The sequence below is a fragment of the Rhinolophus hipposideros genome, assembly GCF_964194185.1.
Source record: "Rhinolophus hipposideros genome assembly, chromosome: 3".
NCBI lineage: Eukaryota > Metazoa > Chordata > Mammalia > Chiroptera > Rhinolophidae > Rhinolophus > Rhinolophus hipposideros.
In genome coordinates this window covers 42957974-42985502 of record NC_138049.1, presented here as the reverse complement: position 1 = coordinate 42985502, position 27529 = coordinate 42957974, and the positions used below count along the sequence as shown (strand labels likewise).

Below are 27529 nucleotides of genomic sequence, written 5' to 3'. Positions count from 1 at the left end.
AGACACTCCAGTTAACTAAATAGCCCATAATAAACAAAATAATAATGATGACTTAAAACTAACAGTAAAGTATAACTAGGAACAGCAGCAACTGAAAACTCTGACCAACTCAAAAACTATACTGTTGAGGAACCAACAACTTGTTCTCTGAAAATTAAGGAAACTCCAATGTCGTACACATTTGCAGGAGGCTTCTGAGAGCTGCCCAATACTCAGGTTCTTGGTCAACATCTTGGTAAATTATGACAATCATCGGTTTTAGGTTATGCGTGCTAAGTTTTAAATATTAACAACTCATCTATTAGTAATTAACCACTGAAGTGCTTTTCAACAGGGGCACTACCTGTTCAACTACCCATATGAGATCTCTTTCTTGTGGACACTGGTCACTCTCCTAGATAATTACCATCTCTTCTTCCTCAGCACTAAATGCCAATGATATCAGTCAGTCTTTTATCATCAAAAAGATCAAGGCCAAATGCTTCCTAGTTGGGTGTACTGGTGGTGGGGTTGAGAATCATAATATTTCTAAGAACACAAGAACGGATCAGTGCAGAGGCCAGTCTGAATCCCACCAGGAGAGCCCATCCTCTCATTTTGGCTTGATAAATCTAAATCTGGCCTGTCCAGGCTTTAAGATAAGCTACAGATATGTTTCTTAGCTTGGCATTGTAGGAAATAAATAGCCTGGCCTCCTTTATTTATTCGGTGACTCCAGATGAATTTTTTTAAATTGAAATGTAATTGACACACAATATGTTATTTCAGGTTAACATTATAGTGATTCAGTGTTTATACATATTATGAAATGATCACCATGATCAGTCTAGTTACCATCTGTCACCATACAAAGTTATTGCAATATTAGTGACCATGTTTCCTACACTGTACATTACATCCCCATGACTTATTTTATAACTGGAAGTTTCCATCTATTAATCCCCTTCTCCTATTTCATCCACCTACCCCTTTTCCCCAACCCCTCTCCTCCCTGGTAACTACAAGTTTGTTTCCTGTATCTATGAGTCTGTTTCTGTTTTGTTTGTTAGTTTGTTTTCTTTTTCAGATTCCACATATGGGTGGTATTTATCTTTCTCTGTCTTATCTCACTTAGCATAATACCGTCTAAGTCTATCCATCTTATTGCAAATGGTAAGATTTCATTCTTTTTTATGGCCAATTAATATTCCATTGTACGAATATACCACCTATTCTTTATCCATTTGTCTATTGATAGGAACTTAGGTTGCTTCTATAAATAATGCTGCAATCAACATAGGGGTGCATATGTTTCTTTGAATTAGTGTGTTTGTTTTTTTCAGATAAATTCCCAGAAGTGGAATTGCTGGAGCAGATGGTAGTTCTATTTTTTGTTTTTTGAGGAAACTTCATATTATTTTCCATAGTGTCTATACCATTTTACATTTCCACCAATAGTGTATGAAGTTTCCCTTTTCTCCACAATTTTGCCAGCACTTGTTATTTTTTCTTTTTTTTGATAGTAGCCATTCTGACAAATGTGAAGTGGTATCTGTGGTTTTGATTTGCATTTTCCTGATGACTAGTGATATTGAGCATCTTTTCATGTGCGTGTTGGCCACCAGATGAGTGTTTTAAAACTTTTCTGAGCTTTAGCATTTTTAATTTTGAGATTGGGATAATAATGCCTGTTTTAACTACTTTATATGATTTTATGCAAAGCGTTTTATAAATTATAAAGTATTTAATTATATTATTATTATATATTATATTATATTATTTATAATATATTATATTATATATTAATTATATAGTATATATAATTATATATATTAATTATATATTAATATATTAATTAATTATATTATATTATTATTTAAATTATAAATTATAAATCATCATGCAAAAAGATACTGTTAATATTATTAGGTTGTACAGATCAGAGTTTGTCTTGGATTACAGTGTAGCTCTCAAATATAGTAGTTGCATAGCAACACTAAAAACTCAAATTTTTCTGGGCTATGAATGTAATGGATCTAGCTCAAGGCAAACAGGTAAGATAAGGTTAAAATTTATAAGCGATCCAACAATTACCGGAATGTAAATGGTAGACTTTCGCCCAGTTACAATAAGTCAGAACCGTGGGTAGGGGGGTTATGTGGACTGTAGAGATTTTCAGAATCACTTCATTATTGCCAAACTGAAATGTGTACAATGTCCTTGCCTACATTCTGTATTTTCAGTGAGACTATACATTCTCCGCAGTCAAGTCAATTAAGCTAAGTTTTATTAAACATATGCTAAATTTGGCACTTTTTGTTTTAAGAATTATTAATTACATATTTTAAATCTTTTAAAAATATGTATTCCTAGTTCCCCTTTATCTTACTAAAAAGTCTGTCTTCTCTTTTGTAATCTTCTTTTTAATAACACCTTCCCTATGCATAATTTTCAAGATTTTTTTTTCTCTGACCCAATTTTCTCCTGTTTTAAGCGTCCTCTTCTCCCATTTTCTCTTCCTGTATCCTCTCAACTTTTCCACTGAGTATTGTCTCTCTTTTTGCTAGCTCACTAAGTGGTCCTAGAATAAACAATTTGGTATTCAAATTCTGGATACTCATTTTAATAAAAAGAAAGTTGTTAAGCAGAAGATGAAAATTGTTTCTGTTCCAACTTTTATTTTGAAACCTTTCATAGTAGGAATTGGCATGCAAATTTTAATTTAAGTGGGTTAGAGTATCAACTGAAGAATATAACTTCAAATCCTTATTGACTGAAAATCAGGAGGGAAAAAGTGACAGAAAGAGGAAAAAGGCAAGAAGGAAAGCATGGAGAGAAAATACGAATGACTGTGTGTTAGTGAACAGTGGCATAAAGTTCAAGTTTTTCTCCTGTCAAGGTACTTCTCAAGTAATAACATAAAGGGAACTTTCAGTGTATCTTTAAAATCCATGAAACCTATTATTCTAATAGAATTTTGACATCATGCCTAGGTTGTTCATGGTTCCTAATTTTTCTGTCGAAGACAAAAAATGATACATCATCTATTGCAAAAATATAAATGTTGTGTTGTGACTGGACCAGATGGAATAAAATGGAAAGGTTGCTAAAATGTTTAGGTAAAATATTAATCACTAGTAGTAATTACAAACTGAAATTAGGGAGTAAAGGTTTCATACAAGCAGGAGTGACTTTATAGTTCCATTCATTTATGTACCCCTCTAGGTATATTCCACATTTACATTGCATAATTTGAAAGCAAAAGATTATTGTAGTCTTGGACCTCAATTAAATGAATAACCCCCCTCCCCCAAATAAAAAAAAATTAAAAATCTGTGATCACAATTCATGTCTTTAGGGATTGTAGCTTATTTTAGTCATTGTAGCAGCTGTTCTGGTTTCTGAGCAAATGATGGACAAGGGAACTATTAGCAGTTCTCCAGCTTAAGTAGTGGCAATTTGAACACCAATTAATATGACAAGATTTGGATTATTAAGGGTGCATTAAATGCATATTGTAAAAGTTGAATTGATGTTTCATTACATTTCTAGAAAGTGGATGGACCCTCTGATGTATTCCTAAGAACATGTACTATACTCCATTAAGGTTTGGATAACTACTATGGAATTCAGATCTAGGTTTAGGAGGTACCAAGAACTGTGGCTCTTCAGACAGACCAGGCACCATGATCACCCAGACCATGTACAGCAGGTACAGTAGGTATGCTGTCCTCCGCACTCACAGTGAGCCATGATAGGCTTTTGGCAACTCAGGGACAGCTTGGTACCTGCTGGACATCTCGGCTATAGTTATAATAAAATTGTTACTTTATTTGAGACAAGGTGTACATACCTGTGTCTTCTGCCCTTTTCTTCTTTTGCTGCCCTCTGCCTATATGCTGTATCCCTATGGCAGCCTTCAAATACTGAAGACAGTTTTTAGTCCTTCGCTATATCTTTTCTCCTTCTAGCTAAACATTCTCATCTTCTTCAGGGTGCTCCTTAGCCCTTTTATAGTCCTAGGCGATCTACTCTGAATACATACTGCCTACGTTTCAGTTAGAATGCAGGTCTCAAAACATAATGTGATATTTCAGGCCAGGTTGGTGGTGTGCTCAGCCTGGAGTAAGAGAGGCCATCATCTTCTTTCTTTGCTCTGGACATGTTACAAATCGAGTCTAAGGTCTCATCAGCCTTTTGGGGGCAATTATATCACATCTGTAACTCAATTCCCTTTTCATTATTTTTCCTCAGGTTTGGTCCAGTGTTATAGCCAGTACAGATCTGTCTGGGTCTTGATTCTGGCTTCATTATAGGAGTTAGTTATTCCTCAGTTTCATGCCATCTGCAGATTTTATTTTCAGGATGCCTTTAGTTCTTAAGATTCACTCTAAAAGCCTTTTCACAATAATAAAATTAAAGATCAAGTTATACAAACATTTTATATTATGCCTACACAAATATGCCTTTCTACTAAATTTAGGAATTTTTACATGAGTCTCATGAATATATTTCCTAATAGGATGCCACATTCCATTAAAAGAAAGACTTCTTTTACTAAGACAAGTATTTAACTTTATATATGTCAGGAGAAAATGTGTTAAAAATCAGCTTTCATTCTGGATTACACAAAAGGGCCAAAAATTGTTTCTATTTATGGCACTATAGTGGTACAGAAAACACTTGGCAAAACAGACAAAGCTAGGAAAATCAAATAGAATTCAAAAATAGACTCTAAATGCTCCGAGGCTTTGGAATTGAAAGATCATGGAAGGTGATTGCTAATGGCTAAAACATAATGAATGAGAAAAATACTTTCGAGTGATAGGTGCTCATGTTATGTGTACCACATTGTTTTGCAGCCTTAAGGGAAACCTTATTGAAAGGCATGTTGTCACACTTTGGAATGATTTTGTGAGAACTGAAAACCAGAATGTGGAATTTCAGGCATGGCTGTACATGGGGTCTGTAATTGCTCTCACTGATCCTAGATCAAAGGGGTGTGTGTTCATTGAATCCCTGCTTTCTAACAGGTAAGCTGTTCACTTAGAATCAGGCTCCTTGGTAGGTATCAACTAGTAGTTAGGAGCAGTTAGTAGGAATCAAAATGGGAGTTAGTAGGAGTTAGATTTGGAGTTAATAGGAGTCTTCCTTCCCGGAGACCAAGATCTTTTTCAATGGAGGGTAGGCATGGCCTTCTGTAAAGTTGTAGTCATGGTCATATGGATATTCCAAACTCCTAATAGGTTTTAGAGAGCTCCCCCCATAGGATACGCAGAGATATATAATGATGTTGATATGTTATTGTTCTTTTCTCACTTCTTTTTCTAGAGTAATGAGCACCCCTCTAATTTATCACTCCTTATCTTAAACCCTAAAATCATGACACTGACATTCATATTTTATAAATCCTGGTGGGAAAAGCAAAATGGCAATGGCATTTTATAATTTTCTATTAGCAAGTATATTAATTGGATCATAAATGCTTTTACACAGAGAATTTCCAATATTATTTAGTATTTTAAGTCTTCTAATTAACTTAGATATATTAATTTTGCAATTCTATCAATTTTTGCAATTCCATTAAGTTTTGCAAATCCATCTGTCAATTTTATCTCTACCCAAACATTTAAACAACAACAGCTTACTCTAAATATATTGCCTTGTGTATATAACACCCTTAACTTGCCTCATCGCTATAGGTCAGTATAGCCTTCATGCTAGTTTATATGTCCTTTTAGCCTTTCTCAGAAGAGATATTTATTTTCTAGCCTGCAGATTCAAGCTTCTCTGCACCTTCTTCCTTTTTCTTCATAACATTCCAATTTGGGATATTTCTTCTGTATACCTGCCCCCAGGTATCTCAATATAAGATACAATTTCAGTTTTAAAGTACTTATAGTCTCCTAGGGAACAAGCTAAACCACTTATAGAGCTATCATGCTGTATAGGAAAGGCAGGTCAAATCCTTTGCCTGGCCTTCAATGTCTTTCACAATTTAATCTCTACGACCTCCCAATCTATCTTTGTGCCCCACTCACAGTCTCAATTCACATATGGTGAACTCAAGCAAATTGAATTGCTTGCTAATCTTCCATGTTCCACATACCTTCTGCCTCTCCTTTTGCCTGTAAACTAAATCCCAAGTCTTTCCTCATGGTCTGTAATGCTCTTCGTTTTACTGATACTGTTTTGTTCCCAGAAGAGTCCTCCTTTATCCTGTTTTCATGCCTCTACTTACCCTATTTTCTCTCCCTGGAAACATCCCTTATCTTATTCTTGGATGTCCAGCTGCCCCTTCTTGAAGCTTTACCTTATCTCATCGACTAGAAGCAAATTTTTCCTTTTCAGGATATCTAAATGTATTCATCCGCACCTTCCTTATAGGATTTATCATTTTATAAACTTTTCATTTGAAATGAATTTAAGCTTATAGCAAAGTTTCAGAGAGTTCTCATACCTTTTGATCAGATTGTGTTAATATTAATATCTCACATAACCACAGTACAGTTATCAAAGTGAAAGAGTTAACACTGGTGCAATACTTATAAGGAAACTGGAGTTTATTTGGATGTCACCAGTTTCTGCAATAATGTACTTTTCTGAATCGGGATCCAATTCAGGGATCCACTTGAGTTGTCACGTCTCCTTAGTCTCCTCCAAACTGTGACAGTACCTCAGCTTTTCCTTATCTTTCATGCCCTTGACAACTTTTTGCCTTACAATAATGTGCATTCATACACATATATTTCCTCACTCTGCTATAAGTTTCCCAAAAGATTTCTCACTGAGACATTTTATTCCCAATTTTGTCTAGCACATGATGAGAACTCAATAATTACTACTTAACTACATGTTGGAAATAATTAGAAAGGATAGTAACAAAATCTACATAATTAAATACTGAGCTGTATACTATAGTGACTTTAAGGTGTTACAAAAGTTAGAGAGCAAGTCTGCAAAATTGTAAGACAGAAATCTCTTTGCAGATACCATATCTGAGCCCATTTCTTCTAGGCCCCCAGAGCAGGAGTCATGGAAGGTCCCAATTCATGAGGTAGCTAATCATAGCACACACATACCGCATAGCTCAAGGGTTTCAAACTTTTTTCAACGTTTTTCGCCAAGGGCCATATGCGGTAAAATACACAAACAGCCGGCCCACTCACTCGAGGTGAAGCACCTATTGCCTCACCTGGTTTATTTAAGTAAACTAAATATATTTTTGGAATTTGCTGTGGGCCGCAGTTGGCCCGCGGGCCACAGTTTGGACACCCCTGGCATAGCTGGTGGCAGCAGGAAGAGCAGATGCAGCCTCGGTCCCAGTATCCAGGATGACCTGTTGGATATCCTTACCGAAGACCTCATCATCAGTCCTGTGGCAGGGGTAGGTCCTGGACACCTGCACAGACCACTGAGCTAAAATAATCACTCCCTACCTCTCTTACACTTTGGTTTATGTCCTGTAGCTTTCCGTTAAGAAACTCGGGACAGAGAGCTCCAGTCTTCTTGCCTGGGACACTGAGCCCCAGCTGGTTTCTTTTCTGGTTCTTCCTACAAGTGACCGACGAGTGTGTCACATGCCTCAAACCATGATGCTAGCACTTCCCCACCCTGATATCCCAAGTTGCCTGCATTTCTCCATTACCATGATCCATCTGGCCCCTGTGAATCCCACCCCTCCTCCATGAAGCCAGGAGAATGCTTAGCTGACAGGTCCATGCCTTTTATATGCCATCAAACCCACTGGTTGTCTTCCTTAGTCATAGCACCTTTTTCCTCTTTCCCACCAGCCCCTCCTGCTAACTCCCAGCATAGTTCAGAATTGTGCTTCTTCCCCTTGGGATTTGTTTCCCTAATCTCAAATTACTATGATATCTGCATAAATCTATACTTTCTCACTGCAGTTGTAGAGACTGAATTTGTGTTTTTTCTCTTTTGCTGAACTTCTTAGCTTGGCCTGCTGAAGAGTTCACCCATCTTCTGGGACCATAGAAGCTTTGCTTTGTTTTGAAAGGACTCTAATTACTGATCATCTAAAAGAGGACATTCTTTAATATCAGTTTCATACTACATGAGATTCAGATTTTTCACAAAGACTCAGAAACCCCATCTTACAATTTAAGAGAAATTGAACTGATGTCTGCTGGGTTTTTACTGGAGTACTGTTGAATAATTTTTCATTTTCTTTGGGAGGCCTTACCACAAAGAGAAAACATGCCTAGTAGGGTCCCACAGAGGTGTTTTGACATTAGGCTTAATAAAGCATGAAGATATTATTAATAAATAATGTTCTTCTAGGATAACAAATAAAGCTGAAAGCACTGGCTAGACCCTGGAGTGAATCAAATCATGCATGCAGCCATACATTTTGTTAACTTGGAACAGTCTCTTCACAATGTCTGGCAGAGCCCAATGCAACAATGCACAAATAAAACCAGCATATTAAAATGCATTTGCCTTCAGTTAAGATACAGACTGTCAATAATTTTTCACACTCTGTGGGCACACAATAGTAAACAAACCTTCACTGAAACTGATCAGAAGGCATTCCAATGATACATTTAATCTTTGTTAGCAGGAAAATTCCACTTATCAACATGTCCACACAACAGTAAACACAGTTCTGTCTTCTCATCTCATATCCTTTGTCTCATCATCTACAGGTGGTTGACAAAAGGCAAGCTATTCTATTCAGCCACAATGGTTATTGATAAACTTTTTAGTCTGACCCAGAAAACCTTTGGGAGTATCCAAAAACTTTGGAAGTATCCAGAAAATAATCATCTCTCTCTCTCTCTCTTTTTTTTTTTTTTTTAAATGAGAGTGCAGTGTTCCTAAAGAATCCTTTCCTGGATTTAGAAAGTTGCAGCGTTTGCCATGATTTCATGGCTGCCCAGAGTAGGTGAAAGCTCTCAGAGCAGTGAGGAATGGGAGGGAAGCTTGGGTACTCAGGGAGTTGTATTTCTCTTGGTTTTGTGGTGATGAAGGCAGCTGCTGCTTCAGTGAAGCTCTTTTCACAATTAAAAGCTGATGGACAGCTTTCAAGTGTCAGCTAAGCATGACTCATTCCAATTGCTCAACAATCTGGAGGGACAGAGACTCCTGCCCCACACTCTTCTGATAGCCCACATTCTCCACTCACCAACAGGTTTGGCTGGAAAGCCAACCACCAGGCAATAAAATGCAAACATTTCCAGGCACTGTTTTGATGCAACAACTTGTTGGGTGGATTAAATTTCAACTGAAAAGCCTTGCCAACCATGCCCATATGCCCAAATTTACACATCTTGCCAGACCTTTTATGTGGTTATGATGACAAAGCCATTAGAATGACATTTAAATCCTGTTCCAAAGCTTCAGATTTAAAGCCACCATTATTCCGAGAATTAGAGTATTAACAATCTTATTTGAATATTTTCACAATTCCTATATGCTTATACCCATACTATATAGCTATATAATTATATAAAGTTACTTATTATAGTTTCTTCATTTTCAAGTTAAGACAGTGAAAACAAAGGAACAATCAGGGTTCAAAGTGATGGATGACAAGGTTTCATTTTTGAGAAAACAAAAGAGGCCGTGTGGAAAATAGAAACGTGAGTAGTCTGTATCTACTGGGCCTTACCGAGTACTTCACATGAAACATCTCCTTTAATTCCAATAGCTCTATGACACTGGCAGTATTATCATCTGTGCTTTACATATGATGAAATTAAGACAGCGAGTTGAAGGTGCCCAAGGTTGCACAGGTAGTAAATAGTAGAAACGAGTATTTGGATTTAGACAATCTGATTCCAGAGTTCACATTCTCAGTTGCTATTCTGAACTACCTTGCATGTGATCAGAAAATTCAGTCATGGATGGCTCTACCACAAACATGGAAGAAGAAAAAAGGAACTTCCTTTTCTCCCACACTAAAAAGTGTTTAGGATTAGCCTAAATATCCATGTTATCTTCCTGTATAATTCTAATACATGTAAAGTTATATATATTTTTAAATGTTTTGTTTCCCATAGTGATGAGTCTCAATGTCAAGGTGCAAAACAAAATAAAAAGAATATTTTCATTTTGTTGTCTGAAGAACTAAGCAGTTTTAATTTCAGTGACAAATGTCCTTAACATTTACCTAAGCATATATTGGTATGGATGCTTTTCTTCAGAAACTAAACAATACTCAAATTTTTGTTTCTTTTGAAAAGGAGGAGAACTTGGCTGAAAGGCTAGTAAGCCTTTCAGTAGGTATAAAGTTTTGAAGGAAAGATAACATTTCCTGATGATTTACACATAAGCTGGGATTTAGACAGCCTACCATGAAGAAATGGGAAAAACAATGCCTTGATTAGGCCTTGCCTGAGAGTGTATTATTTAATCCCTTTTAAGACTCAAACACCTAACTTTCCTATGCCCAGAGTCCAAATCATTAGGAAATATACTCTACATGAATACAACTTTTTTATTTTGTACATTTTGCTTAAGCTTCTGAACTTAGTAAGTATGCATTGAACTTATTTACATATGTAATATAGAAAGAATTTATAACAGTCATGCTCATATGGATATACAGATATTTCTATTCATTATTAACTCTTCTGTTATCTGACTTCTTAAGCCTTAGTGCTTTTCTTCCCAGTTGGATTGAAAACTCTTTCTGGGAGGAAATTGCATTTGATAGTTCTTTGTTATCCTTAGAGTGGTCAGTAGAATATTTTGAAAACGATTCTACTTTCCACAGTGAATGATTTATTATGTAATTCTAAACTCTAGACAAAAATGTATAAATGTAAATACTCATTCACAATAAATGTGGTGCCCCAAGGCACTATTGCTAGCTTGTAAGTATTTGGGAATTACATTATGTGACACTGTCTGTCAAACCATACTTTCAATCACATTACTTTTATTCTTACCAATTTACATAATGTATGAAAAGACAATGAAAGGTAAAATTCAGTTCAGTTATACTCAGCCCAAGAGGCAAAGTAAGACACTCTTGATCACATAGGTTTACATAGAAGGGAAGTTTGGACCATTAATTCCCTTGGTTATCAGAGAACAATTCACCTATGAACCTATGAAGTGATTAAAAATGGGGAAAAAAAGTTCCTTTGGGAAAGGAATATTCAAAAAGTGTTGCTACTTTATAAATCACATAAATATTCATAGGAGGAGGGAGAGGAAAAGGAAGGGTATAGAAATTTCAAAGGACATCACTAAAAGCTTCCCACAAAATGAATGCAATCAATCAAAAATAGCATAAATCAGTTATTTTTGCAGTTTTTCCCCCATTGGCAATCTGAAAATATTACCTTTGTATTTGCTTAAACACCTTCTTTTTGTTGTTGTTAAAAACAATAAACCATTAATCTAAAATGCCTAATGCTAGAATGCTAATAATTAGCCATCGTATTAGTAAGAACCAGATGTAATCTTAAAATAAAATTTTGAATTAACTTTACTAATTATAGAAAAATGTAATTGAATTGTATGTGGATATTAGAATAGATAGAAGATCTAGTTTTCAGCTTCTTAGTCTTATAGGATTTACAAGTGTACAATAACAAATGTAAAAACTGGGTGAATTATTCATTTTCTTACTTCTTTCACGATCAGACAAAATCATCAAAACATTGGTAAGTTCACAAAGTACTCATTAAGTTTTCTGAACCCTGAGTGTTTACAGCTGTTTTCCATAATCATCCTCATCAATCATTGAGAGACATGTACCTAATGTTATACATAGTTTTTAATTTACTTACAATTTAAATTATATTGGTTTAATAAATGACATGCCTGGAAAATGCACATGAAAATTCTATTCTGTGCAATGAGAAACCCCAATTTCATCATTATATAAAACTATGGCAATATCCTTTATTTCATGCAAATTTAGAATCCATTTATAAGAAACAAATGTACAACATTTTAAGATGTATTATAATGCTTAAACCAGAAAACTATCTTAGAAAATTAATTGATATTGCTTTAATTATTTAATTATTTTGCATATGAAACTCCCTTGGCTTGGTAGACAGTCTTTTACACTGTACTTTTCTTTGTGTTTTGACTATATTGCCTTTCTGCCCTATTAAATCTACTGAAATTATTTTCCAGTGAGTTGCATAATTTTGCTTTATGAGAGTTCAAAGAGTTCTCACATGACTCTATAATTTCCTAAGGATGCTGAGGAACCCAGGGCCCAGATGTTACTTCAGCTGTTTTCTAAACTCAGCACTTTACTATTTATAATTTTTTCCTTCCACAGTTCACTGAAAAATAATACTGTTGTATTTCATTTGTGCACTATATACTGATTAGTAGGTGAGTAATTTCATGGCTTCATACATAATTTCATTTATTTTTCAAAGAAAAAAATCTCAAAAGATCATTCTAATTTTTTTATTTAAAGTCATTTTTGGTAGCGCTGAAGAGGTTATCAAATAAATGAAGCCATTCTGGGAGCTTAGGCACACTCACTAATCAGCTTGCTTTGTGGAATTCAAAAGGATGGTCAACTCTCCTTATTAAAAAAACCCATTATTTTAATAAGAAGCAAAATAAAACTCAGTGTTTTACACTGAGAAACATGGATGGGAATTTTAAAGAATGGTTTCCTGTCATAGTTCTACCAACTGGCTTCCTGGACCTGCCTATACTGTCTAACCTGTACAAATCACCCTCTTTGGAACTCACTCAGTTTTCACACCTGTAACATAAAGCCAGTTGGGATCATTTCCAGCTCAAACAGCCTGTGATTGGTAGTTAGGGATATACATGGTTACCAACATGAAAATGATTCTCAAAGTGGCATCACAAATGAACTAAATTAGAAATGACTATAGGTTATATTTTAAGAATGTATACTCAACTTTAGTGTTTGTCCCCATTTTTCTGAGAATCAAGTAAGAATATTACCTAAAAGGTTCATAAATAGATATTTTCAAAATCCATGTTAGTTCTAAAAGTTAATATATTCTTTCCTGATGTTTAGGTCTTTTTGAACTAATTTGGCATTGCTTAACATCACTGTCAAGGGTGTGGTTTTAGAGACACTATAATAATTTAAAATTACTCCATGGGTTATAAACCATCAGGAAAAAACTTTATTTTTTTCATTGTTTGATCTCTTTGGAAATCCCACAGCATTACTTGGAGAGCACTTGTTAATCAGACCATATATAATAAAAACCAAGCAAAGAACTCAAAAGCTAAAAGTAAACACATGAAGTGAATTGCTTTCATTTGGGGACATTCTAAGGTAAGCATTTCAAGTATGAAGGTAATGTATGGAAGCTTATCAGCAAAAACAGAAAATTTGGGCAACAGCCATTTAATAATGACTCTATTCTCCAAGTTTAATCCACATGTTCTGATTTTAAGACAACCAGGCTGAACACAGAAAAAAACAGACCAACAAAAAAATTGTCTGCCAGAAGAGCTGGCACAGTTACCAGATCAGATCCCAGCCCCCTGCATCCTGTCATATCCTTCCTCCCTATTTTATCTTTATGTTTTCTTTCTTTCATACCTTATCATAGTCTATGATACTATGATACATATGATATTGTATGATCTATGATACTTTTGTCTGCACATCCTAGGAGAATGCCACGTTTTGTTCACTGATGTATCTCAGTCCTAGAACAGCCTGGCACTTAGTATACTAGTTACTAACTAAACACTTGAATGAGTAAAGAAAGGAAGCTTGCACTGGATTATAATGTATCCAGGGATTGGTCTTGATTTTCAGTTGAAATTACAATTCTATGCATAAAAATCAAACACATATCAAGCCAGTACAGTTTATAAAGTTCATATCGCACTTGGTTGGACAGTTACTTCTATTACAAAAATCAATCTTTAAATTTGGCAGTGTTGACCCGGCATGATAAAAGCGTAGTTGTCATGACATGGTGCATTTGTATCTTACTCATGAAAGAAGAGCAGCTAATGGATGAACAAAGTGAATTATCTGAGTATAAGCATGAAGATGGAACAGTTGGTAGTTGTAAAATATTGGCTCTGACACTTATCTACTTGATTTTAGCCAATTTGATGAAACTACCCTGTAGAATTTTCTTATTCAAAGGTTAAGACCAATATCTTAGTGACCTACATTATAAAAATGTGTGGTTTACATCATTTAACTTGCATGTATACAGACATGATTATTCTAACAATAGTAGACAAAAATATATTTGAGCAATCTTTACTTTCGCGAAGTAAGGAAATTTTGGCCCACATGGTTGAGGCCTAGTAGAGAGAAAGAAATTAAACTGGAGGAAATGTATGTACATTAGAAAAACTGTGCTATTTAGGAAGAAATGCTACTATAAAATATAATAGCTCCATTTAAATGTTTCAGTCGAAATAATATATCATAAACGCCAATGCATTAAATTTTTGTTTTTGAATATTTTTCTACCTTTATTTTAATAGGGGTGTCATGTGCTGGCATACATGACATATCCTCACAATTTTAGGTCAGAAAAAAATAAGCATTTTTCCCTTATAATTTTTCATGCTCCACAAAGTTTGCCATCATAAACCACTTTGCATTTATTATAAATAGGTATTACATGAGAAAAGCAATTCAACTATATTCTATTTCACTTGTGAAACTAAGCAGCTTTGCATGACAACTAAGTTGAGTCAATGGAACTATGCTTGAAGGATGTGTTAATCTGGACCTGAAGTTACCTAGTTGTTACTGAACTCAGGACTCTGCAAAATGAAGGCAGGAACCCTGCTGCGAGGAGGATAGGAAAATTATTATAATCTGCATTCCTAAACTGAACGAGAATTTTTGCTCAGCAGAAACCTCTTGACTGCAAAAACTCTGAAATTATATCCTGCTGTTAAGAATACCTGTTGGGGTATGGGGAATCAAAACATTCCACTTGCTTCAAATAGAAGAAGTGTGATACATATAGTTACAGTCCCAGTGGAAGCTGCTTTCTTTTTCAAAATGAGAAAGACCTTAGAATCCTTTTATAGCTGATAATGAAAAAAAATAGTTATTACTCAACTAATTAATATTTGGTTAATAGGTAATTTTAATTATCTTTAAAATAGAAATATTTTCTCTCAAAAATAAATTCCAGCGTAAGTGTTTTGCTTTATAGTACTGAAGATGACACTTTAGATTTAGTCCAGCACCTGAAATATGGACTATTGGTATTTCTTAGGACATTTTGAGAAGTTTATTTGCTCAACAAATACCCATGGGAGCCCTGAAAGCTACTATTCATTCATGGTTGTATGCCTTCATTATGTATCATACCCATCAATATGCACTATAGTTTCTCTTTTGTATTAGTTAATAGTTTTTGGCCCTAAATTTAATTTTTTTTGACATTAAGATTCCACAGTAGTCCCACTCCCCTTACCTGTGGTTTCACTTTCTTTGGTTTAAGTTACCTGCAGTCAACAACAGTCTGAAAATATTAAATGGAAAATTCCAAAAATAAACAATTCATGTTTTAAATCGAGTATCATTCTGAGTAGTGTGATGAAATCTCAAGCAGTCCTGCTCCATCCTGCCAAGGATGTGAATCATCCCTTTGTCCAGTGAATCCATGCTGGATTCGCTACCTGCCCATTAGTCACTTAGCAGCCATTTCAATTATGAGAGAGAGAAAGAGGGAGAGAGCGAGAACATACACATAACTTTCATTACAGCATATCGTTATTATTGCTCTTTTGCATTGTTAGTTGTGATTTCTTATAGTGCCTCATTTATAAATTTAAGTTTACCACAGGTGTGTATGTATAAGAAAGAACATATTATATATAAGCGTTCAGTACCTACTTGTGCTTTCGGGCATGCACCGGGTGTCTTCGAACATATCCCCCATGGATAACAGGGAGGGGGGAACTACTGTAACTCCTACTTTTTTTGGGTTCCATTTGCCTACTACACCTTTGTCTACCCTTTCATTTTCAAGCTTTTGAATAACTCTGTTTTGGTTGCGTCCTTGTATACAGCTTAGAATTTCGTTCTGCACTGTGTAATCGTGGCCTCAAGAAGAGCTCAGGATAACATTTCCTGAGTTCCTCTATGTTCAGAATATTTGCCTCTAGCTTTTATGCCTTGAAAGGCAATTTGGCTGGTCATGAAACCCTCGGTACTCACTTTTTTCCCTTTCCTATAATGATGGTGAATTCATGATTTCCCAAGGCATCCTAATTCATTGTTGGATAGCTCAACTTTTACCAGGTGGCTTTTTGGTTGTTAAGTTTTGCCAAAATCGCTCTCCTTGAAAACTTCTAATAAATCATCCTATAGTCTATTCTAAATATTTCTCTTCTCCAGGATGAAAGAAACAAGTCACTGAAGGAATGTTCTTAAGGCCAACATAGCTTCAAAGTACCTTTTAGTAGCGCTAATGATTTGTTTGTTCAGTTAGCTCAAGTGGTTGCCTCGTCTTTGCCTTCTTTGTGCCTTCGTCATAGCACTCTTTTAAAGCAAGTTAGAGTTATCATATCACAGCCGAAAAGGACCACTGGCACCATCTGATGCAAAGGCCTCATTTTAGGATGAAGAAACTGAGGCCCAGGGGAAGGTAAAGAGATCACTCTAAGGTCACGCCACTACCAGGAAACTGAATCTGATCTTGAACCCCAGTGATCCCCAGACAAGGATTCTTTTTACTGCACTGAGCCCTTCAAAAATATAATGATCATTGTGTGTGTGGTGTGTGTGTGGTGAGAACATTTAAGATCCACTCTCTTAATTATGTGAGGTGATGAATGTGTTAACTAACCTTATTGTGGTATTAGGTTGGTGCAAAAGGAATTGTGGTTTTTGCAATTATTTTTAACCTTTTAGATTGCAATTACTTTTGTATCAACCTAATAATAATTTTGTAATATGTATGTTTCAAGTGGTCATGCTATGTACCTTAAATATACATAAAGTTATATAACCATCATATCTCACTAAAGGTGGAAAAAAATACAATGATCAAAAATGTTTCATAGCACTGAAAAAACTTAACATAAGAGAATTTACTTAGGTCTGCTTGATAATTATCATTTCATTTTTTTTTCCCCAACTACATACAGAACGACACATGCAGGATAGCTGTATCAGAGAATTTTCCGCGGGTTTGTTGTTCATTTCCATAAATTGTCACTTTCATTTTCTGTTTCTTGAAACTGCAGAACTTCAGATAAATGCAGATTTACTTTTCCTACCCCCAAATCCCCAAACCATCATTTTGAAATCAAATTACACAGCTTATGCTTAAAACATAAGGGCCAGATTCTATCTTCATATATACCACCCACTCTCTAACAGCAGAAATTGGCCCCAAAAACCCATTAACAAATATTGTCATTAAACTAAAGAGCTAATTACTTTGGATTCCGACAGAATGAACAAAATCATAGGCCAACCGCAGCTGGTAGTAATAATAGTGAGACTAACCGTATGTTACACTGGAGATTTAAATAACAAAGACATATTAACACTAATGTAACCAAACATACAAAATTATCCTCCAAATGGGGCAAACTATTATAGTTAGAAAAGTCTTGAAAGCACATTGGAATTATCTGATACAAGAAATGAAGAATATTTCTAAGGAATTAATCATCATAATTTGAAATTATCAGTGTTTAATGTGGAGGGAAACTTGAGAAATTTATTATACCGCAATATTCCACAAAGGAAGAATTACGTCTAAAAATCATTTTGATCTAGTAGGACGTACTACTCTTATATTCAAATCAGTTTAATACTATAAGATTGAAAGAGGCTTGCTTTAAGGCTATTTTAAATAACCGTTAGCAGAACAACCTTACAGTTCTGTAAAAATGAAGTTATCAGCTAACTGAATATTTTCCAAGCCCTTAACACTATGTTAAAATTACATTAATAAATACACTTTAAAGAAAATTTTACAAACCCTGAGAAGTAATAAAAATCAACCATAATTTTATCAATTGAGCATAATCATTAACAATATTGTGGTGTATATTATTTCAACTTTCTTCCTATGAATCTGCAGCTTTTTTAATAAAAAATGAGACTACATCATAATATGGTTTTATAACTTCTTTCATTTATGAATATTATGAACATTTCCCCACATCAATAATTATATTTCTACTACACAAATCTTAATGATTTCCCAACTTCTTAAATTGAGAATAATAAACCCATTTTAATCTTTTAGGATATCTCACAAATATAATTATTATGCTGTTTCATAATAACACTAATACTCCCCAGAGATTCTCATTTAAATCTCCTTTCTTCTGTACTGAATGTTCCCAGGTGGCTCTATTGTTTAAAAGCTGCATCCAGATAAAGCTGACCCAAACCTGAAATACACCTACATTTCCTGTTTTAATTTCTGGACTATTAACCTGCAAGATGATGTTGATGACTACTGATGACTAGAATAATTAATGATTTTAAATTCAATTACATGTATAAGTACTCAGGTAGTTTCTTCATTTCTTCAACCTTCACCTTGGAAGAAAATTTCTTCTTACCTTCCTTCCTAAAGAAACCATTATTTAAAAACACGTGCTTAGCTTTTCCTTGTTAATAAGTTATACCCGACCAGACTGATGTTTACTGCTCTTTGTATTAAGGTTTTATATGGCAAGTTTGGAGAAAAAAGATGTGTTACACATGAGAGGACCACACTAGAAGATCTCAAAGGTCCACATCTGCTCTAAAAGCTTATGCTTCTATGAAGTTTCTGTAATTTATTCTTTTGTTGTACATTTTACTTCCTGAGTATGAAGGCTGCCTCCCTCAGGTTCCCTGAAATACATTCTAAGTTTTCTTCAGGGAGCCACAATTTAAGATAAATATGCCAATGAGAAGGAATGTGACTCACTGGAGGAATCAATTCCCTTCTCTCTCCACCTGCTCCTCAGCGAAAAGGAACAGGAAAAGAAAGAAAGAGCAAAAAAGTAGTTTCTATATTATGTTTTTCTGAAATTGAAATATTACAGATTTGCACTAAAAGCTTTATTAAATCTAATTTGGAGACTTTATTGAACCATAAACTTTTGTACTATGTATTTGAGGTTTTCACGATCTTGTCTACCAAAAATTTTAGGATTTTATCATCAGGTAGGGCAGTCTTAATATTGAGAAGAAGTCTGGCAACAAATGCATGGGAAAATTCATTATTATAGTTAATTCAATTATGTAAATCTTTAATTTTGATTACTTGAAAAAGTGCTGCCTTATTTTATGCATATGATATATTCATTTCTTTGTGTAATGCTAATAGCTAATAGGCACTATCGATACTTCTTTTTGATTAAGGGGTTATTTTTACCTTTTGATATTTTATGGACAAGAAATTCTACACAATATGAATAAGTGCACATGAAGCTGATAGAAGAAAATGTCTAGAAGCCTGAAAGTCAATCAAAGGATTTTGATTAAATACTTCACTATTTACTATAAAAATAATGCCGTACTTTTAAGAAATCATCACAATTTAAGATCTGAATATGTCCCTACATTTTATAAACTTAAATTTTATAAACTTAAAATTGCAAATTATAAAAATGAAGTAGCTAAATTGAGATATAGAAAACAGAAATACAAAAGTGATGTTCAATAAATGTACATGTAACCTGTTATAAATGTATCACATGATTAATAAGTTTTTATCTGCAAAGGAAAAAAAGAGTAGCAAATGATGTATTAAGCATATCTGCTCTTTTGAAATTGAAGGCTGAGTTTTCAAAATGAAGAGAAAAAGAAAACACACTAAAAAATGTAGAAATACTTAGCCAATCTTGGTAAGAATTCATCATTTTCATCTTCCAGATATTTCTTGGAATTAGATCAATAACCATAAACATCTGTATAAATTTACATTACACAGAACCGAGAAACCGCTAAAGAGAGCAGTGACAGGACTGTCACTCTGAAAGAGAAATAGGGACACTTGGGAATAAGCTCATCATATTAAACTTCGAAAAGGAATGTTAAAGAAAATTAATAATTCAATTTGCGGGTGGGGGTCAAAAAGGGAGCACTAATTTAGCATCTCTGTGCTAAAATCACCCCTTATTTATTCTTGTGACTGAAGGAAACAACATAAAACCCCATTTAATATGAAATTTGAAAATTAGAGGCATATTATTTTGAATGCCAATTTCTGTGTTTCTCAAAGGCCTGAGAGCCACCTTTATCAGCATCACTTGGGGGTGGGTAACTAGAAAAATGTAGATTGCTGGGTCACATCCCAGACCTAGTTAATCTCTGAAAAAATATGCCCAGTATCAGCTGTTCAGGACCTCCCTCTACCCCCATGTGACTCTTATGCATGTTAAAACTTGAGAACCATTGTATGTCATACTTTTTTGTGTAAAACAGATTATCAGATGCCAAGATTACCATTATGCTTGCTTGCATTTACATGGCATATAACAACTTTTCAACTTAGCATTTCATTTCCCTTTTTTGTTGTGGAACTGCACATAGCTGGCTATTTTCCTTATATTCAATAACTGCTTTTAATTTCGTATATTTTATTATATTAAACATTCATAAGAATGTGAGTTACTTCCAAAATTCACTTACCTTCACATCCTTATGCTTATTCAGAAAGTTCTGAACATATACGATGGAAATTTTCAAGAACAATGTGTACAGTGGATTCTCTGTTTAATTTCCAAGTGTTTCAAAGCTGGCCAAGGAGTCTCCTTAGGTAGACACCAGAAACGTCATTCAGAAGGGAAGACAACGCTGTAGCCTCTAGGTATCTGATTATCTCTGAACAGAACAGAAAAACAAGTAGTTGGTCACCTGAAATTCATAGAGAATCTGCTATGGAGAAGGTTATTTTCAGTAAACTAGCAGTGTTACTAAATTTAAATTTGGCCTGGGTTTGCTGCTCCTGATTTAGCACAGTTGTCCTTTAAAATTTCATGTCATTGTGAAGTTAGAATTGCATGATGCTGCTACTTGCAGAGGATTCTGGTTGAATTCATATTGCTTTAATTGAATATTTTTTCCAAACACTGCATCGAGTGATATAATCACTAATTTTATTTTGATGTGCAGGTACTACATTTGGGTGATGAATTTCTTTCTAAGTCAAGGTTGATGAGGTCTCTTGGAAATATATCCTTATATGAGACTCGATCACACCCTGTAAAGATAAAATGTGATACTTTTACTAAATCCCCATGGAATCATCTGCTACTTTTGCTCTACTTTCTTTTGCATGCATGATGCTTGCCAAGATAATTAGATATAAATAAAAATAATATCCTTTCTAGAGTAGCCAATATGTGTTGGCTACTTAGGGAAACTAAAATTCTTGCACCTTTGGTGAATGGCTAATGGAAAAAGAAAATAAAGACATCTGTTTTTAAAATTGGTAATCAATCTTGCAAATATTCTCCTAAAGAACAGATAACACAATATATACAAATACATACAAAGTCAAATACTAAATGACAAGAGTGTAATTAATATATATTGAAGCATAGAGTACACTGTAAAACAATAGGTTTTTAAGGAAGACCTACTGCTTCGCCACCTAGAAACCATTCCCAACTTCCTTCCTTGCTATGTCTCACAAATAGAGAATGGGAAGTCAAATATTCACCCTGCCAGTGTTTCTTTCTGCTAAGAGTAGTCATGTGACCCCATTCTGGCCCATAAACTAAGAAGTATGCTTGGTAAGAAAGCCCGGCAGACATTTTATATATTGATAAATAAGGCAGTCCTGTTCCTCTTCTTTATTTATCACAATTGCTTGCCTTTAATGAGGATGTGATGCTTGGAAGTAGAGCAGTCATCTTGTGACCATGATGTAAAGCATAATGCGAGTCCAGGTAAACACAAGGGTATAGGCTGTGTTATGGATGAACAGCTGAATCGACACTACTAACTACTTCCTGTGGAATTGTACTTCTTTAAGCCATTGAGCTTTCCATTGCTTGCTCACAGAATCATTTCAGTTTGACAAAGTGCTCAAAAACCATCTGTTAAACAGTAAGTGTCACTGTAATGATTGTAATGGCATGTACCTTTTTACACTGCAGTATAATCTGTAAGTTCTCATTTTGTGAGAACTTACAGTCAAGGGCAGCCTTCTTTTGGAAAAATTAATATAAGACCTGGTCTCATTTTACTATAAGACTGGGTATGATATGATATATGATATGATATGATATGATATAATATAGACCGAGTCTTATATTAATTTTTGCTCAAAAGACGTATTAGAGCTGATTGTCTGGCTAGGTCTTATTTTGGGGGAAACACAGTATTATCTTGCTATGTCCTCTGGGTTCTTTGTTTGGAATACTGTTCACATCCATCACTTCATTACTGTCTTCCTTTCATCAACGTTTCTTACTCAATCACAATCTGGGTTTTCACTGTCTCTTTCTTAGACTGTTACTGTAGACTTTTCAACAGATTTCTCTTTTTCTTTTTTCTTAAACATTGCAATACGTACTATAGTTACCTTAAGACTTAACTTCCTAAAACATTTCTTTGGAAGAAACATAAGAACTCCTTTTGGTTTTATGGATTAAATCCAAGTTTCTCAATTTGGCACTTAAGACTCCGGTAACATAGACTATTCTAGATTTCCTATCTCTCTTCCCTAATATTCCAGATGGTTTGGTGGGAGGATCTGTCTCCACTCCTGAGGGGCACCCTAGCTAGCTTAAATTAATCCATGTATCTCCATCACTACCTACAATGTTAGGGATGAGCACATGACCTTAAAATGTTAATGATCTCCATTCTGGAGTTTTTGTTGCCCTATTGTGATAAAAACAAAAACAAAACAAAACCTTTACTTTTCTTGATGGATATGAGCCTGTTAACATGTAGTGTCAAGAACTACTGGCAGACTGCCAAAACCTAAGTTATCATCAAGGACATAGCTAAGAACTAGAAAAAGAGAAACTGGGTTCTGAACATGTTGTTTCACCCCTGGACAGATCCTTACTTACAGATAGAATACTCTGAACTTCTCTGTTATGTGTGAATTGATAGATTTCTTTCCTTTTTTTTTCTTTTCTTTTTTTTTTTTTTGTTAAGCCAGTTTGGGTATCTCTGCTACTTGTAAGCAAAAAGATCTTTGCAGTGTATTCATTTATATTTTTACGGTGTGCCTGCCATTTCATTCATTTCCACTTCTCTCTCTTCATGTCAGTATTCTACCTTTGTAAAAGTAATCCAGCCCTCCTCTCCCATGAAACATTTCCAGATTTTTTCTAATTCATAGTGAAAGAATGCTAATCAAAACCACCTTGTTTTCTATTGTATATATTAATAAGAGAGCTCACCGAGGATATGATGCTATCATTTGATAATGTCTCTCAAATCTTATCTTTAGTTTAACCTTTTCTTCTCTTAGCTCCAGACTTTTATTTCTAACTAAACAGTTGATACCTCAACTTTGATGTCTTAAACGCTCCTCAAACTGAACTTGTCCATAACTGGACTCATAAAACCTTCCTCTCAAACACAGCTTTCTTCTAGTGTTCCTTGATTTTGTAAATATCATCATCAGCCATCAGTTGGATAAGTCAAAACCCAAGGTCTTTAAGCTTTTTTAAAAGGAATCAGAGTAGATTTGTTCCTTCTATTTTCCCTCAGTCCTGGTAACTGATCACCAAGCCCTTTTCATGTTGTTTCATAAGTAGTTTTCAAATCTGTCTCCTTTTCTTTTTATATTCCCTCCTCCCTCTTCTCGTCCACTACCATCACCACTACCCCCACCACCATCAGTACCACCACGAAGACCTTGTCTGTTGCATGGAATAGTGCATGGCTTTTTTTCTGTCTCCCATATCACATTTTGTTTCCCTCCGATATATTCTTCTTATGGCATTTAGAATGAGCTTTTAAAAACACACAACTGATTACATCAACGTGTTGTTTAAAAACCTTCAATGCCTTCTCATTGTTCTTAGAATAAAGATCAAGTACTTGCATCATCCTACCTAACTCTCCAGCCTCATCTCCTTAGAAGAAAGTGACCATATCTGTTTTTAAATACCTTCATTTTTAAAAATACCCAGCATTCAGCAGAGTGCTAACTAAGCATATAGTAGGAAATTAAAAAATATTTGTTGAATGAGTGAATAATTTCACTGCAATAACTCTTGAACCATGAACCATATTGTATTTTTCCCCCATATATTTTATTTTCTAAATTACTTATAAGTACAAGAAGCAAAGAAATGTCACATTTCTCTGTACCCTGTAGCAGAATGCCACGTAAGTACTAGGGGTTCCGAAGGTATTCAGTTGTATTGATAATGATATTCCTACTTTGATTTCTTTTTAAAAGGTTGGCATTCATTCTCTCTCACAATGCATAGCTTTTCACTTACCTATAAGATTAAATGAACATGGGGAAATATATTACTATTCTATCAAAAAAAAAAAAGCAAGTTAAAAATAGGACACTTGTATCTGATCATAATTCTACAGAATTTGCACAGATTACTTATGGAGTTGTTATTCTGTATGACATGGAGAACCTTCAGATAAGCCTTGAGTTATGTAGACAAACAAACATAATGTTTGCTATTTTCGCTGTCATATTTTCAAATATTTTATATTTCTCTTTAGAAATCTTTTACCTTTGAAAAATACAAAAATTCAATGCTTTAAATCATTAACAGCTGAATTTATTTTTAATAGAGACTGATTATTTTAAAAAAATAGTTAATGCAAGCACAAACTAATTCTTAGTTATTGGATATTTACCTGAAAAGGACAAAAGGAACTTCAGAGATTCAAAAGTTAGGTATGAAATTTTAGCCTATCAGAGAAATATTTCTTAGAGTAGTCTAAAAAAATAGGAATATGTATTGAGAGCCTAAAAGCAATGAAACAGTAAGGTTGTGAGTGTATTATACTAAACAGAAAGACAGAGGGTTACATGTTTCATAAAACCTTCTGACTGTGTTAGCTATGTTTTCCAAGTTGCAGAATGATAGAATTAGGATTGAGGGAATGCAGAAGGAAGAAAGGCCAAGAAATGTATGATTAGACATAGCAAATTTTGTGCCTAAATAATATTCTTCAGCAGATTTAACCTTCTGTTTCTTAAAAATTAGTTGAAACTTGCCTTAGTCATATTTATACAAGAGGTAAATGAATTTGGGTTTTTATAGACATGTTGTTCATTATAAATATCTTCAAGTTTTCTCAAGGTATTTAATTTGTTAGAAAGTTTATAAAATTAAAAGGAAAAGAAAGAAAAGGAAATAAACCAAACCAAACCAAACCAAAACAAAACAAAAAAAAACCTTCTGCAAGAAAAGCATTTTGAGAATGACTACAAATAATTGTCTTAAAAATCAGAGAGCAGGCCATTTTACAATTTTTCCCTAGGATATTAAAAGGTATTTCTGGTAACTAGTGATTCTTGTTTTAATATTGAACTGTTTTTCAAGCAAAATAAGAAATTCCACCAGGGTATAGACATGATTTCTTTTTTCTTATTACTTAAACTCCAAGGGATAGGTTGAAGTGGCACTATTTATTTTGCTCCTCTTTCTATAAACAAAAAATGAGCTTAACTGAATGATGGAAGGACAGATTCTTATGCTCTGCCTCTTTATACATGCTTTTCTTCTGTATAAGGGGAAAAATGATTTTCAGATGTATGATATTTTACTTGCTAAACTTTTCTGTTTTGTTTGTTAATTTCTGAATCTGTCAGCAGGATTGGGTTTGTCCTTTTGTGTGAAAATTGAAATTTGTTCGATAATTATAGTACAAACCTTGCGTATTTCTTTAAAAAATGATTCTTTTGTTAAAAGTATGAGATTTCCAATGGATGTCATGGCAATTCTAAAATGCTAGTAGTGCAGAATTTTTAACAACATGGAATAAAGATGTTTATGAGTGCTTAAAAATATGAAATTTCTCATTTATATATACTTCATGTAGGTTTTCTTCTCGATATTGCATACAAATGGGAAAAAAAGTTTTATTTATTATACCTGTAGCTCAAAGATTTAGAATACCCCGTAACAGCAACTATTAATAAAAAGTAAAATTTTCCCTTATAATTTTGAAAACTTCCCAAGGAAACAAGAGAAATAATATTGTACTATGAGAATTAAACAAGTAAAAACTATGCATAAAACATCTGTGATTATCCCTAGATGATAGGCCTTCTGTGATTTTTCTCAACAAAAGGGTGAATAAAGAGTTTGGGAACTTCCAATATGCACTCCATTAAGAAAATCTGGAAATGTCATTACAAGGAGACAGGCCTGGAATATGATTAAGGGAGCTAAAATTTTAACATAACAGGAAGGGGATGGCAAGGTGAGAGCAGTAGTTAAAATTTTGTTTTGTTTTTTCTTTTTTTAAGTGGATCTATCTCCTACAAAATAATTCTTACACAGAACCCTAGAGATCTGTGGAACATGGTTTGACCGCCACTAGTATTGAGAATGAAGAAGATAAAATCAGAAGTTGTCAGTATCGATCAGAATCTTATGTCTTCCTGGTAACCAGCTAAGTCACTTATTCAGAAGATTCCTTAGACTTTAGTCTGGATGGCACCTCCCTGTACCTCACAACCATCCATGTTTACTGGTCAGCTCCCTCAGTGACTGCCGACTCAGAAAGAGGCACTCTGGGTAGAGGATCGAGAGGACAGCATGGTTCTGGACACAGCAGTAGAGTGGTCCCCATTCATGAACTGACAGCCTGGTTCACTTGCTTCAGTCCCTGTGAGTCTGGCCTAATGAGATTGTGTCCTTGAGTCAAATTCTCAGGCTTGCAATACGGAAGTTCATATTCTGAGTAGTGGTGAATTCCACAAAGGCATTATGGCGTTCATTACAGACTACCCTCTGGTCTTCTCCTTCTAACACACTGGTCTTTACTCTGTGGTGCTGCTATGGGCATTGTTTTTCAGGTCTTGACAAAAACTGATCATTCCAACTTGTGAATTTCTCTACTCTTTGCACTATAGTGATAATTAGTACCAGTTATAGACAATTTACATAAGGTAACACCCACTTACAGACAGAGACACAGTTCAGCTATCTAATTAGGTAAAGAAGTCCTCATTAGAGACTTATAATAGGTTGAAACATTGTGTAAATGTATATAGCTCTACTCATAATTCATAGAATGTCTTTGTACTTATGATTTTTTCTTTTAAATGTTTATTGTTTATTCCCAACTACTTTAAAGAGTATTTGTTTATTTTCTTCCAGATAATAGGAGTTGAAGATAGTCCTCTGCCTATAGTAGAATGTTTGACTTGCAGAGGATGCTTAATGCATGACGATGATCAGTACATACAAAATTTTGCGTGAGTGCAAAAGAGAAAAATGTTTCTAGCCTTTATCTACTATCATTTCCATTTACTTCTGGCACTGGCGAGACAGAAGATTTGCATTGATCCTGAGTGTAAGCATGAAGCATTTAGATATGCTTTGCCATCTCTTCACAAGATAAAATATATGCCGTATAACAATCGGTACAGCAATTGTATGCTGAATTGAAATATTTTAGACTTTGATGGGCTCAACAGATATATACATACAGAAAAGA

General features: G+C 34.5%; 1 protein-coding gene across 3 annotated transcripts in view; it reads right to left on the bottom strand.

Moving 5' to 3' along the window:
- Positions 1-27529, bottom strand: part of HS3ST5 (heparan sulfate-glucosamine 3-sulfotransferase 5) — a 253367-nt gene that overhangs the window by 129257 nt on the left and 96581 nt on the right. For 2 of the 3 annotated variants that reach the window (XM_081039159.1, XM_081039160.1), the window contains exon 1: positions 20549-20822. The gene's annotated coding sequence lies outside the window, so the exon portion shown is untranslated. Of the gene's footprint in view, positions 1-20548; positions 20823-27529 lie in introns of those variants that run through there. The other variant, XM_081039158.1, reaches the window with a different exon arrangement.